A 16,228-nucleotide genomic window follows, 5' to 3' on the forward strand; every position below is an offset into this window, starting at 1 on the left:
CCAAATTTGTGCTGCCCGTATACTCACTGGAACATGGTCAAATGACCAGTGGTCAGCCCCTGAAAGAAAACTGAGTTCTTCCCTACCAGCACCCCCGCCAGAAGGCAACAACTGTGTAATTATGGAGGGCTGCACCTCAGCATCCTTACCACAATTGTTCAGGGTTCTCTTCAAATGCTTCTGTCTAGGCTGTTCCTTTTCTGGGGAGTGAAGGGTGGTGTGGGTGTAGGGTTGTTGCAGAAGTCTTCTATATCCCACTTTGTCAACTGGGAGTCTGCAGTCATCAATATCGTGGCAAACGTAGGTTCCTCGCTCTTTACAGTCAGCGGGAGCACAGATCATGAACTTAAACACGGTTTCTAGAGACGGCATAGAGCAAGGACATTCACATGGTGTCTGGCTGCAGGATGTGCTGCTGACCTCAGCATGGGCTCCAGTGGCAGACATCAATGTGGCTCCTGGCTACTCTAGGACCTTGGATATCCACAAGAGCCTCTGGCTTCAACTTGACCTAGGGCAGCTGTCTAAGAAGGCCAAAGTGGCCTCCATGGACAGCATCGACCGTAGAAGAGGTCCAATCCATAAAACGAACCATTCTTCATCTTGGGCATCCTGTCGTTGCTCAGAACCAAAGCCATCAGGCTGCTGTGCCGCATGTTCAGGGGCTGAACTGAAGTGCAAGCTCCAGGCTGCTACACACCACCCTGCCAGCCCTACTCAATAACTACACATCTCCTAGCCCCGCACCTTCCCCCATCAATAGCATCCCTCACTCATACCTATCAACACAATTGCCATCTCCATCCTCCTCTACCCTATTCATTCACTGTTCCATTCCTCCCTGTTTTTCACCTCTCCATCTCGTATTCATTCATCCTTGTAACATTGGAAACTACACTGTGCTACACTGATTTTTTTTTTTTTTTGTATAAACAGCTTTACACACATTTTTATTGCAATGAGCCATTGGTCTCATCCAAGGCTTTACTCCATAAATACCGGACCATTGATGAGACTGCAGCTGAGACTCCTTGTACCAGGGGTCATGGAGATTGAAGAGGCCACTCTAACTAGACATAACTTCTGGTGGAGGGAGGTGAACACCAACCCACCCACAAACACTTCTACCCCAAATTTACCCTGCCTACAAGATGATGAGACTCACTGGATAGCCTCATGGTTACCCAGAATCAGGGTGTGCCTATGTGCCTAGGCAGGGCATATTCAGACAGGTTCCTGGCAAACTCCAGTGGCATACTTCCCAGCCTTCTATGCTACTTACCCCAGGTTATGCAGGGATTGACTTTTGTGCATATAGGCTTTGTTCCCTGTGCTCTCCACATTGTGGTCCCACCAGTAGGCCTAGAAACTGCCCTATTCAGTAAGGGCAGCTGGTTCTGCAGGACAGGCTCCTCCATTCACTCCATCACCTCATGGGTGGGGTAGATGAAGTGGGAGTGACTCAAAGCACTTGATCTGGGCCAGGAAGACATGAGTTGGTAAGTGTGCACACCAGACATGACAAAAAAGCCTGGTCATGTTCTATACTTCTTAAATGAAATTCAAATGAGTGGAGCCATGGTAGAGTCTGCCCAGAACATCAGGTGCCCTTAAAGCTCTCTTCTTACTAATCCACAATAAAGTAATGGATTTATAAATTGTGTTAATCTCTTCATTGCCATACTATCCTTTTCCCTAACATCATATATGTTGCTCAGCTGGCTTGTAGCACAATTTTAAGATCTTTCTGTTCTGGTTTTCCTCCTTCTTTCTAGTAAGAATATGAATGAAAGAAATTAGCAGTAATAATGCCAAAATGTGAATACTATGCTGAGAGATGGATCAGTGATTAAGGGCACATAATGATCTTTCACAGGAATTGGAGTTTGGTTCCCAGCACTCGCCTTGGCTCACAAGCTCCTGTAACTGTAGTTCCATGGAATCCAAGTTTGTTTGTTTGTTGTTGTTGTTGGCACCTGAGGCACCTGAACTTCTATGCATGTGGACACTTATACATAAATAAATAAAAATTATTGGAAAAACAAAAAATTTCAGTATAAAGTTAATAACCCCATTTTGTGTGTGGGTGTGTGTGTATGAGTGTGGGTGTGTATGAGTGTGTGTGTGTGTGTGTGTGTGTGTGTGTTATGTTCAGCCATACTTAAAGTCTCAGAACTAAAGTAAAATCTAGATAAATTATTTACTTTAGCATTTCCCATTTGGCCTCTAGTGTCATTCTACTAGAATGCTTTTCTCCATCCAAAACTTCATAGCTCTGCTGCTCACTATTTACATTCCCAGAGGGTTTCTGATTTCTGCCTACTCACTAGAATTACCCAGTGGGTTCTAATTATAGCATTGTCTATTTTCTATAATACACAGCTCCAAAAGTTTTTAAGTTTACCCCATACCATTCATGAAGTTAAGAAGCCCATGTTCAGCCTATATAAAATGAAGAAACAGTGTTTATTTTACTGTGTTTCAGAAGGCTCAGTTCATGATTGATTGGCACTGTTTTTCATTTTCACATAACATCCTGGTAATGGGAAATTGTAGATGGGAGGGACTTTCACAGAAGGTAATTTCACTCTAACTGGTAAGCCATGTTTGCAAATTAGTGGCAGAGATACTTTGAGAAATGAGAATCCAAAAGTTTAATAGCTAAGAAAATATTTATGAATTACATCATACCCAGAAGACACTGGAAAATTTCACAATAACTAATTGAGATAATGAGGCAATATAACCACACAATCATTGGGAAAGACTAAGGAAGATAGGGCTTTGAATACATAGACAGGTCTCTCTCCCTTTCTCTCTTTCTCTGTATGTCTCTCTCTCACACACACATGTACAGGCATACGTGATGTATAGGAAGTACAGATATTAGATAAATGTGTTCAAGGTGAGGCTTGTGGAAAAATAAAAGTTAATAGGTACTCAAAAATGTCCTGAAAACATTAATGTACATATTAAGTGATTTCAGCAGCTATAAAGAAAAGCAACAGTAAATAGAGCCACAGCTAGCCACACCAAGTAAAACAAAAAAAAAAAAAAATGTTTACGAGAAGATAAAGAAAAATAACTTTAAAGCTAGAAGGAGGCAAACAAACAACCCCTTGATTGGGAGTGAGTAACACCACTCATATTTCCTAATGACTTTCAGAACCAACTTAGAAAGTGAGGGTAAAACATAAAAGAGTGACTAAGGAACTGCACCCATCCCACTACTCAGACTGGCATTTAACTCTGTCCTCCTGCTTCAGTCTGTTGAATCCTGATATTAAAAGCATGTGCCAACAAGCTCAGTTTTGGAATTAAGCTCCAAGTCCTATACAATAAAAATTTTAAACCTGGATTTTAAATAAAACGGAATAGAGTTATATTTCAAAAGCATGTCAAATTATGTGTTCTCAGAGATAGTCTTTATTTGCTATATGACTATAAAAGCTTCTTTATTGACACTTTTAGTTCATAATGTCTTTTTGTAGGGAAAGAGAATTGTAGTGAGAAATAACATAATGGTGATGAGAGATAGCCCAGGAGACTTCCTGTCAGAAAGACTGAGATGTTTAATCATCCAGAGCTACTTTTGCAGCTTCTGCCAAACCCCTCAGTCTTGCCAGCAGGAGTGAGATGTCTGTCAAGACCCCAGTGAGACAGGAGGAATCATCGTAGCTTTGCTACTCTCAGAAGATGATCTCCACACATGATTTATTTCAGTTCTGCAAAACATGATCTTGTGTTGTCTGTAGAACATATTGAGTCTATGCACCATTCTGAGCTGACTTCTGGATGGTAGAAGTTAGGAAAGTGCCAAGTTAGGAAAGTGAAAGGAAAATGTTTCTTCAGTCTGAATTTGGACAGAGTCAAAATGTTGATAATGGCATAGGCAGAATGCTTGACAATGATATCAGAAAACATTAAGCTTTAATAAAGTTAAATAAACTTTAGTTTAATAAACTTAAGTTTAATAAACTTAAATAAAGTTAAGATAATTTGCATTTAAAACAGAAAGGCAATGTAAAGAAATCTTCCCATGGCGCATTAATAATCTTATTTTTAGTGTGTTTAGAATAAAGGAAATTCCACTACTTGAATAATTAGTGGCTAAAATATTAGTCATAAATATGAATTTAACTCATGTGTTAACTTTCTATTGCTTCTGCAAACATTACAAATTCTGTATTTTAATTTATCCTTTTTTTAAATTTCTGTGAGCTGTAGGTTTGTCACAGGCCTCCCTGCAATTAAATAAGATGTCAGCCATCTCTCTTCTTGTATAGAGGCTGTGAGAAGGAATTATTTGTGTAGGCACACAGTTACTTGCTTTTATGATCATAGCTTCCACTTAATACAGAGATCTATTTGGAAGTTAACTCTGCTATGTCCTCCTCCTTCGTGGCCCCAAGTACTAGTCAGCACTAAAACCTGGCCAAGGATTTAGCTGTAAGAGGATGATTATATGGCAGAGTTTTGATAAATAAATTGCTTTATGCATTTAAGAAAAGCCAAAGAGAATTTCTAGTTTGGTTACTGCTTCCTCCTCCATACAAAGAATTTTAACTGTACACTAAAATAGCATTTCCTCATTTGGAAAACTAAAATGTAATGTCATTTACAATTTTAAAATAAATTATATTATATTTTATTATAATATATTATTTAGTATATTTCATATTAATCGTTAATTATCAATTAATAATTAAGTGATAATTATTTTATATTAATTATGTTATTTTATTATATTTTATTATAAATTTATAATTTTATAATGTCATTTGTAATTTTATGTCAATTTAAAAATACCTTTACATGATAATAACAATAATTACTATCTAAAAATAACCAAAACAGTTAAAATAATAAAGATAAAATAAAGGAGACTTACTAATTTATCCCCTAAATATTATACTAAATATTATACTAAATATTATACATTTCAGAAGGTAATGGAGCTTGTTCAATGATTTATACAAATAACTTTCAAAATTATCATTTTTGTTTGAAGCACGGTCAGGGTTATATACAGAAATGATGTAGAAGATACAATTGAAGAAATCGATACATTGGTCAAAGAAAATGTTAAAAATAAGAAGTTCCTGACACGAAACATCCAAGAAATCAAGGACACTGTGTAAGAATAATAGGAATAGAAAAAAGAGAAGATGCTGAGCTCCAAGGCTCAGAAAATATTTTGAACAAAATCATAGAAGAAAATACTGTCAACTGAACAAAATGGCAGCCTTCTTAGTGGGAAATGATCTTCAACTCTATATCCAACAGAGAGTTAATATCCAAAATATACAAAGATCTGAAGAAAGCATATATCAACAAAGCAAATAACCCAATTGAAAAATGGGGTGCAAACTAAAGAGAGAATTTCTAGAGGAATCATGAACAGTCGAGAATCACTTAAAGAAATGTTCAACTTCCTTCATCATCATCATTATCATTATCATCATCAGGGAAATGCAAATCAAAACAACCCTGCAATTCTATCTTACACCTGTCAGGATTTCTATAGTCAAAAATTTAACTGACAACACATACTGGCAAGGCTGTAAAGACAGAGCAAAACTCCTCTATTGTTGGTGGGAGCGCAAACTTGTACAACCACTGTGGAAATAAATCTGGAGTTTTCTCAGAAAACTGGGAATACTTGTACCTCAAGACCCAGCTATACCATTCCTGGACATATACCTAAAATATTCTTCCCCATACAACAAGGACACTGGCTCAACTATGTTCATAGGAGCTTTAGTCATATTAGCCAGAAACTGGAAATAACCTAGATGTTCCACAACCAAAGAATGGATTTTTAAAAATGGTATATTTATACACTGAAACACTATTAGCTCTTAAAAACAAGGACATCTTGAAATTTGCAGAAAAAAAAATGGATAAAACTAGAAAATATCATCCTGAATGAGGTAACCCAACCTCTCCCCCCCAAAAAAAAAAACAAAAACAAAAACAAAAACATTCCTAGCAGCAGAAGATATGGAGCCTGAAGTGGCCATCTTCTGCACCCAGGTAGGATTTCTAGTAGAGAGATATGGACAAAATCCACCCACAGAACCTTCCACCCCCAAAAATGTGCAGGGATAAAGATGGAGTAACGTTTGAGGGAAAGACCAACCAAAGACTGGTCCTACTTGAGACCCACCCATGGGAGAGAACCAATCCCTGACACTATTAATGTTACTGTGTTATGCTTGTCGACGGGAGCCTATCATAACTCCTCTGAAAGGCTTCATCTAGCAGCTGATGAAAATAAATGTAGAGACCCAAAGCTGAACATTAGTTAGAGCTCAGAGAGTCCTTTAGAAGACTTGGGGTAATGGTTGAGAAAATCAGAGGGGTCAAGATTCTAGAAGAAGATCTGTTGAGTCAACTGACTTGGTCCCATGGGGGCTCATAGAGACTGAACCACCAACCAACGACATGCATCAACAGGCTCTAGGCTCCCTGCACATATGGAGCAGATGTGTAGCTTGGTCTTCAAGTGAATCCCCAACAACTTGAGTAGGACCTCCCTTTGGATCCTATGTCCTAACTGAGCTGTCTTGTTTGGCCTCCATGGGAGAGGATGCTACTAGTCCCATAGTGTCTTAATGTGCCAGGGCAGGTTGGGACTCATGGAGGACCTCCCCCTTCTCTGAGAAGGAAAAGGGAGAATGGGGGAAGGGTTACAAGAGGATGGATGAACTGGAAGTAGGAGAGGGAGGCTTCAATCAACACGAAAAGGGAATAAATTAATGAATTTTAAAACACAAAAGAATCAAGAGACTTTCTGTTACAGTGCTGATATCTTACCATTCAACACAAACATCTTCTCACAGGGTAGTAAGCAAGTCCCGAGGTCACTGGTGCCTCTTTGTAGTTCTTCAGTTGGGTCATGCATTGTTCAGTGGAAACTATTGACCTCATTTATTGACGGCAAAGTCCCTGACTGTAAAGACAGTGGAGTGTACCACCATTTACCATAGTAATATTAAGTTCTTTAAAAGAACTATACATGCTGCTTATATGATGAGGGAATTTTAGCGAGTGTGTGTGTGTGTGTGTGTGTGTGTGTGTTAATTCATCAGACCACTTGATTCAATTAATTGTCTATATTTTCTATATCAACTATGCGTTTGCTCCTTAGTACACTGTTTGTTATTATACAACTTGTTTCAAAGTAGGACAGGTATTTTGGAAATGGTAATGTACATACGCCTAGATACACATTTTTATAAAAGAAGAAACATTTTATAATACAATTTATTTTCATGATCAACACATGTCTCCAGTCCACTTTCATCACAGAAATAAGGCATGAGTATTATAAGTGAACTATTGCTTACAAACTGAGTAGGACATAAAATAGGTCAAATAAGATATAAAATTCATCACATGCTGCTTTCATATCTTCCAATGAGAATTCAGCTCTTTTTCTAATGGTTCTTCCTTTATATGTGATTTATCACTGTCCTCTTGCTGTTCCCGTTACCCTCTCTTTGTTCTATGTACTGTTTTAACTATAATGTGCTGTTGAGCTGAACCTCTATAGTCCACATTACACTGCTATCTGCTAAGCTCCTACGAAATTGACCAGTAAGTCCCATTTAGTTTTCAACTGCTTTCTGACTCCAAAGGCCCGATGTCTTCCACATTCCTCTGATAACAGCATGGTCAGGCCTGTCACAGCAATAACCCACTTTCTGATATCAACTTCTGTCTTAATTACTTTTCTATTGCTGTGCTGTTGGCATTCCCAGTTAGCTCTCTGTGCCTTGTGCTTGTGGATCAGGATGGAAACTCTCAGCCACTGCTCCAGTGCCATACCTGCTTCTTTGTTCTCCTCCATGATGGTCATGACTCTATCTAATCTCAAGGAAACGAAATTTCCGATAAACTTTCCTTCTATAGATTGTCTTAGTCACTATTTCTGGACATCAACAGAAAAATAACTGAGACACATTCCAAAGACAAATATTTATTATACTTCTTTTAAAATAATGTTTCTCTTTAAACCCACCCACCAAAAGAAATAATAAAGACAAAAGAAAAGATAACACGGAAACAGAGAGAGACAAATAAACTGCACAAAGTTTTTCTTTTCTTTTGATGAGATAAAACTCTCTATGTTCTATGAAGTTTGTTAACTGAGGAGTCTCCTCAGGAGAGAATGAGTGGACTCTGAATCATTTACCAAGCAATCACAGCAGAACTCAAGCAGTAAATGAAAATCTAAGTTATATAGTCATGGTGATAATAAAGAAATAAACTTCAACATTTTAAAACCCTATTGCAAACAGGTCAGTTTTGAGCTTTGATGGTAAAATTCCACATCTCACCTGCCATTGTGCTGGCTTAATTTATTCCTTCTGTTCTCTTGAAGCATGAAAATTCAGGTAGATAAATTGTAGGAATGATGGAAAGTTTTCATTTTCAGCAGCATTTTTTGAGTTGGCTTTTCATTTGTAATGCAACATTTTATGGATCTCTGAGATAGCCCAGTGGTTGTCACAGTCATTGATGGGGATTGATGTTTAAATATGTTTGTGAGCTGCAGTTCTGAGGTTTGGGGCAAAGGGTCAATAAAGTTTTATAAAAGTTACTTGTCACTATCTTGATGGATTAGTAGTCACTGTGGCCAGGGAAGTATATAGGCTAACAGTAGACCCTCATCTCTCTATTAGCTCCTCCACATCCAATCTCCCAGTCATGTCCGCAGCTCTGCAACAGAACACCTGCCACAGCCTCCCTTTGTATCCCTCAGTTTATCTCCAGCTGATCACACAAATCTTTCCTTCTTAAACAACCCCAACTCCAACAGACTCTCCTTAAGACCCAACACCACACTCTATCCAAAAAATAAGCAGACTAACTGTAGAACTTCAACTCTCCTTCTGCTCCTCCAAATCAAATCCCCCAGTCTTATCCCCTCCTCTTTAGCAGAACTTCCACTATGCCTTCTCTTCACTCTCATATCATTCCCAGGGCAATAACTAAGGATCTTTGTGGAACACCCAGATTTCCTCCCTCTTGTGAAGCCTCACCACAGCTCCAGCCCATACCCATTCTTAAGTGTCAGCTCCCAATACCCAGAAACACATTTTACCTGGAATCCCCAGTAGCCACACCTATCAAGATCTCAGACAAGTATCCTACAGACAACAGACAGTTACTACTATCCTAAGATACTGAAAGGAAACAAACCAAAGAATACAACACCCATCCCACCCCCCAAAAAAATGATGAATCCAGATATCCAAACCTAGAATTACAGTCTTGCCAATCCCAGATGCCTAGAAACCTGTGTAAAATACAATCAATATCAGCCAAGACAATATGTCTTCACTAAAGCCAAGCAATGTTACCAAAGCAGGCCAAAAATATTACAGCTTATTTGAAGCACAGATAAGAGATCTTGAAACAACATTTAAAAATATAATAGAAGTGGAACACCTTTTGGGTATATGCCCAGGAGTGGTATAGCTAGGTCTTGAGGTAGAGCTATTAGTCTCAATTTTCTCAGAAAGATTCAGATTGATTTCCAAAGTGCTTATGTAAGTTTGCACTCCTACCAGCAATGGAGGAGGGTTCCCCTTCTCCACACCCTCTCCATCATGTGCTGTCACTTGAGATTTTGATCTTAGCTATTCTGAAAGGTGTGAGATGGAATCTCAGAGTCCTTTGGATTTGTATTTCCCTGATGACTAAGGATGTTGAGCATTTATTTAAGTGCTCCTTGGCCATTCAAGACTCCTCTGTTGAGAATTATCTATTTAGCTTTGTACCCCATTTTTTATTGGATTATTTGGTTTGTTGGTGTTTAATTTCTTGACTTCTTTATATATTTTGAATATTAGTCCTCTGTAAGATATAAGGTTTTGTCCTATTGACACTGCCCTTTGCCTTACAAAAGGTTTTCAGTTTCATGAGATCCCATTTGTTAATTCTTGATCTCATAGCCTGAGCTGTTTTTGTTCTGTTCAGGAAGTTGTCTCCTGTGCCAATGAGTTCAAAGTTATTTTGCAATCTCTCTTCTATTTGAATTAGTGTGTCCGGTTTTATGTTGAAGGATTTGATCCACAGGGAATTAAGTTTTGTGAAGGGTAATAAATATGGATCTATTTGCATTATTCTCCATGCAGACCTCCAGTTAGACCAGCACCATTTGTTGAAGATGTTCTTATTTTCCCCATTGTATGGTCTTCTTTGTCAAATATCAAGTGTCTATGGATGTGTGGGTTTATTTCTGGGTCTTGGAGTCATTTCCATTAATAAAGTTGTCCATTTTATGCTAATACCATGCAGTATTTTTTTTCTATGGCTTATAGTACAACTTGAAATCAGCACTGGTGATACCTCCAGAAGTTCTGCTCTTGTACAGGATTGCTCTATTCTTTTTGTTTTTCCATGTGAAGTTGATATTTCAAGGTCTATAAAGAATTGTGTTGGAATTTTGATGAGAATTCCATTGAATTTATAGGTTGCTTTTTGGAAAGATGGCCATGTTTACTATGATAATCCTACTGATCCATAAGCATGGGAGATCACTCCATCTTCTGATATCTTCTTCACTTTATTTCTTCAGAGACTTGAAGTTTTTGTCATACAGGTCTTTCAATTGCTTGGTGAGAATTACAGCAAGATATATATTATTTGTGGCTATTGTGAGGGTCATTTCCCTAACTTATTTATCTGCCCATTTATCTTTTGTATAAAGGAAGGTTACTGATTTTTAAAGAAATTTTGTATCCACTTTGATGAAGGTGTTTATCTGCTGTAGTTTTCTGAAAATTTTGGAGGCCACTTATGTATTCTATCATGCCATCTGGGAATAGCAATACATTGACTTATTTCTTTCCAAAATATACTCACTTGATCTCCTTTAGTTATAGTATTGCTATAGCTAGAACCTCAAGTACTATGTTGAATAGATATGGAAAGAGTAGACAGCCATGTCTTTTCCTTGATTTTAGTGGAATTGCTTTAAGTTTTCCCCTTTTAATTTGATGTTGGCTCTCAGCTTGCTATATATTGCATTTGTTATGTTTAGGTATGGGTTTTGTATCCCTGATCTCTCTAAGGCTTTTAACATGAAAGGATGTTGGATTTTGTCAAAGGTTTTTCAGCATTCAGTGAGATGATAATGTGGTTTTTTTTTCTTTCAGTTTGTTTATATGGTGGGTTACATTGATGGATTTTCATATGTTGAACAATCCTTCCATCTCTGGGATGAAACCTACTTGATCTTGGTGGATAATGTTTTTGATATGTTCCTGTATTCAGTTCACAAGTATTTTATTGAATATTTTTGCATCATTGTTCATGAGGGATATTGGTCTGAAATTTTCTTTCTTGGTTAAATTTTTGTGTTTTTTAGGTGTTAGGATGACTATAACTTTACAGAATGAGTTTGATGATGTTGCTTCTGTTTTTGTTTTGTGGAATAATTTGAGAAGTATCTGTATTAGCTCTTCTTTGAAGGGCTGGTAGAATTCTAAGCTAAAACCATTTGACCCTGGACTATTTTTTGGTTGGGAGATTTCTAATACCTACTTCTATTTCTTTGAGGGTTATAGTTCTATTTAGAATGTTAGCCTTATCTTGATTTAATTTTGATAAGAATTCAATTGTCCATTACCTTTAAATTCTCATTGTTTCTAAGTTTCAGCCTTGAGTTTTATTATTTCCTGCCTTCTACTTCTCTTTGGTATTTTTGCCATTTTATTCTGATAATCACTATAATATAGGGGTTAGAGAGCATATGTGTTTTTTTCTGTTTACTAATACCTTTAAAAGAACTTTTGAAATATGAATATTGCTTTTCAGAAATTACTTTTAAGCAAAATGACTGGGCAAATGAGCTATAGAGAACTGATCTGGATAATACACAGTAACAAATTTTACTTTGCCTGGTTGTTAAACTCTAAAGACTAGGGTGGTTGTTTTGGTGGTTTGAATAATAATAATAATGCTTTGTCTTCAGAGATTGACACTAATTTTAAAAAATATTAAAATAACTATGAAGTGTTACCTTATTGAAAGAAGTGTGACACTGGGAGTACCTTGAGGATCATAAGGCCATGCCAGGCTCAATCTCTCTCTCTTTGTCTGAGGATAGGGATCTAACTTTCAATTACTTAACAATATCTGTTGTGCTTGCCATCATACTACTCACCATAATGATAATATTCTAAGCCTTGAAGCTGTAAGCCAGCATCCCCCAAAATATTTTTTCTCATAAGTGTTGTCATGGGATAAAAGGCATGTGCCACCACACCCAGCTAAGTCTCCATATTTCTGAAACTGTTAAATATATTGGTAAATACCAGTTACATCTATTAACATAGCTCTTATAGTAGTATTATTTTCCCTGATGATACAATATATTTACTTTTTTTATATTGCAGATGTGAGACTGAGACAGAGATATTAAAAAGCTTTTCAAATCATTAATTCATTGACATCATAAAATTTTAATGTATTTTATGATGAATAACTTCCCAAACACATAATATAGATATTAATATGTTATATGAATGCTTATACATTATTTAAGGACTGTTTAATTATATTGGATCTTAATTCTATATTATCATTTTGCAAAGGGTGAAAAAACATTTATCAAAAGAAATAAGTTTCATTGAAATATATTAAACATGACTTTTCCTAATGTACATACTAGCCTACTTAAACTATGGCGGTCTCTGCACACATAGATCTACTCTTAGCATGAGTCAGTCTGTCAGTGTGTTTGCATCTGTGTCTATATGTGTAGGACTATGTAAGTATATGTGTAGGTCTCTGTATTTTTCTGTCTGTGTCTGTGTGTGTTTATGGGAAAAGGGAGTGGCTGGGGAGGTGTGTGTCTGTGTATTTACAGGCTGAACTTTCAATTGTGTCTGAACTCTAAATTCACTCAAAAAAATTTTGGAAAAAAAAATGTGGTCTTTTAAATATACTAAATAATAAAATACTTTACATCAATACATGATTTTTGCAGAAAAGGGAATTTAACTAATAATAACTAAAAATATTAGAAGATTTAAAATCCATTGTAGTTCAATAAACTCAAAATAAACATCAAAACTCTATCTGGGAAAAAGATAATTTAGTTGTATGCATAATTAAACCTCAGCATGGCCAGCATGTTAGCAATTAAAACTAAACAAGTTAAAGTTGATGTGCCTTAGTGTCCCTTATTGATCTTCGAAAGCATCTGTTGGTCACAAATCAAGAAACAATTGAGAAGCTAGTTTTTCAACAAAGTTTATCATCCTTATTTAATGCATTTTTGTTACTTCAGGCAATGCAGTGTGAGGAAATGATTAAAATGTACTTTGTCTTTTTGTAATCAATAAAACCTCTTTCTAAAATGAGTTAGACTTCAGACCCCTCAGCAGGCCTGGCAGCGCTGTGCCTATAGAATCCCAAATGAGTCATTTATCATTTTCCTATACACAGTGATCCTTGATCGTTCCACCTTCACTTATTGGCATTAAAGTCAGGTAACAATTAAATCAAAAGGTCACCTTTTAACCTTATGCAGTTAGAATAAAACAGAAAGCAACCTCAATCGAAACACAATTATATAGCAATATTACCCTAAGATCAGAAGGCATAAGCCAGTGTAAAACAATACAGCAATATTTTAAATTGGTAAAATTTCATACATACATTGTGTTGAAATCATTATTAAAATTTAAAATATAAATAAATAATTTAAATAATAAAATAATTATTACAATTTAAAAGTTGTAAAAAATTCACATAATTCTATTAAAGATTTTAAACACTTATTATTGAATAAATACATACAAAATACATCAAATAAGATTTTTTATATTTTTTAAAAAGTAATCAACCATATTATGACTAGAAGTCAGATTTTATTTGCCTTTACAACATCAGAAATCAATACATGCTACATTTACTATGAATATTTTGAAAAAAATTAATTCACTTCAAGTAATACAGTTTTATATTTTTCACAGTGGAAAAATGTGTGGTATTATTATATTGCAGTGATAATGCACAGATAACTGTTTAGATTGCATGGAAATTCCAACAGTCTTTTCACTATTTTGGTTGTATATGACAAAGTATGTATGAGAGTCACTCATACATAACGCTTTCACAAAATTATTATATTTTGATGATGTCCAATTTTTATCGAACACAGCCTGCATATACGTGTATATGAATAGGATATGCACATGCAATGTATAAATCTTATTAATGTAGCACTTATAACAACCATGGGCATTTAAGAATTTAAGAAAATAATTCTCTAACTTAGCTAACTGTGGGCATTTAGTCTCCTGAGTTAATTAACTCTCTTTTATTTGAGCAAGTCAGCTGTAAGTAATTTGACAAATCCCCATACACAGGATACATTATACCACTGGTAAAGATCTCTCATGCTTCTGGACACTGAAAATTTAAAACCATCATGACTGAATGGTGACGGTGTTAGTAAAAACAGTCTGTGGTATAGTTGCAGACAAACCTCATCTTAGCTTCCTTCCAACAAACTCACACCACAAAAGTAAGTGAAATGAAGTAGAGAATGGATGAGGCTCAACATTGTGCAGGCCTTTAATTTGGGGTTGGGAAACCGTGAGAGGGATTTTCAGATAGAATCAGAACCTGCTATCCACAGGCTGGGCGTAGGCATGGAGCAGCAGCAGGGTGGGGACATCAAGAAAGAAGTTAAGTTTCTTTTGGGAGGCCTGTGGTTGGTTATTGATAGGAATAAAAGTAACTATCTTTTTTTTTGAAAAGAAAATGTTAGCACATTTTTATTGACATATATAATATGACATGTTTATGTTTTAAAACTAAATATAATTACATAATTTGTCCTCTTCCCTTTCATACATCCCCCCTCCCATGTACTATGTTCCTTTTCTCTCTCTCTCTCTCTCTCTCTCTCTCTCAATCCTATTTCTTTTTTTTTTTTTTTTTCAATGCAGTTTATTCAGGAACCTTGAACAATCCTCGGACCCTGGGGAAAGCCAGCCCACAGCCTAAATAGTCTCTGGGTAGCCAACCCAGGCATGCCACGTGGGCAATGCAGATAGGTCCACATACATGGAAGCAAGCCAGATCCTCAGCCTTAGCCAAATGTGGAATTGTTCGTGACAGAGAGCACTCGCAATCGGGAAGGTGGAAGGCAGAAACCAGCTCCATCTTTAAGGCATAGCATTCCGCAGCTCTCTACAGTTCCCCCTTTTTGTTTTAGACGCATCAGGCAAGAGTAGAGGTCTGATCTCTGATATTAGAAATAAATTGGGACCTTGTACCGATGTTCATTTAGGTGTCATCCACCCAAAGAGCATCAGACCCGTCCGATACCTTTTTCTCAGAGGCGGGACCTGGGGCATCAACCCGCATGCAACCAGACATGCTCTTCTCTGGGTCCAGAGCGGCTGACCCTGAGTGCAGTGCTTAGCCTAGCATCCTGAGCGTAACATTTTAGCTTTTTATGGTATCCAACCATGCTTGGGGAGAATGTCCTGCTTCAATGGCTCAATTACTATTAGAAAACAAATTAAAGTAATTCAATGATTCACCAAAATAAAAGGATTTTACAAATTTTGTGGCCCTGCTAACAATCTCCAAATACCATTTTATCAGGAACTAGAGCTTTAACACATAAATTTAATATATCAACACCAATATTCAATGAATATTCATAGTAATTATTTTATATATGGTATATATGTGAAGTTGTGAATATGAATATGTGTTTAGTAATATGTAGCATATACTGTATTTTTCTGAATCTGAATATTTTTCTGAATACTACCTAAAAAACACATGAGTTTTGTGAATATTAGAGAGCTATCAGAAGCATGTAATATTAAATATAAATTTTTTAAAGTATGTAAGAGGCAGATTCCTACAAGCCTCCTACATGCTTTAACTTTTCTACAGATGTGTTGCATATGGGACAACTGAGGTATTTTACAAAATGAATCTTTGGAAACATTTTTCAATTTTCGTTTTGCTGATGAATAACTAAGGCTGCAACCCCAATGTTTATGATGTATCCGCTAGTATTTTGCCTGCAATTTCTTGAACTAACTTCACTATAGCTAATAAAGTGGGAAGTGTTAGATATCTTAGGGCCAGCAAAATTACTTGATCAGGAAAAGCTAAAGCAAAAATGGGGATGGTCCCAATGCCCAAGGCCTGTCTCTTCAGGGTGCACAGTCTTTCC

Source organism: Meriones unguiculatus, chromosome 10 (assembly GCF_030254825.1).
Source record: "Meriones unguiculatus strain TT.TT164.6M chromosome 10, Bangor_MerUng_6.1, whole genome shotgun sequence".
NCBI lineage: Eukaryota > Metazoa > Chordata > Mammalia > Rodentia > Muridae > Meriones > Meriones unguiculatus.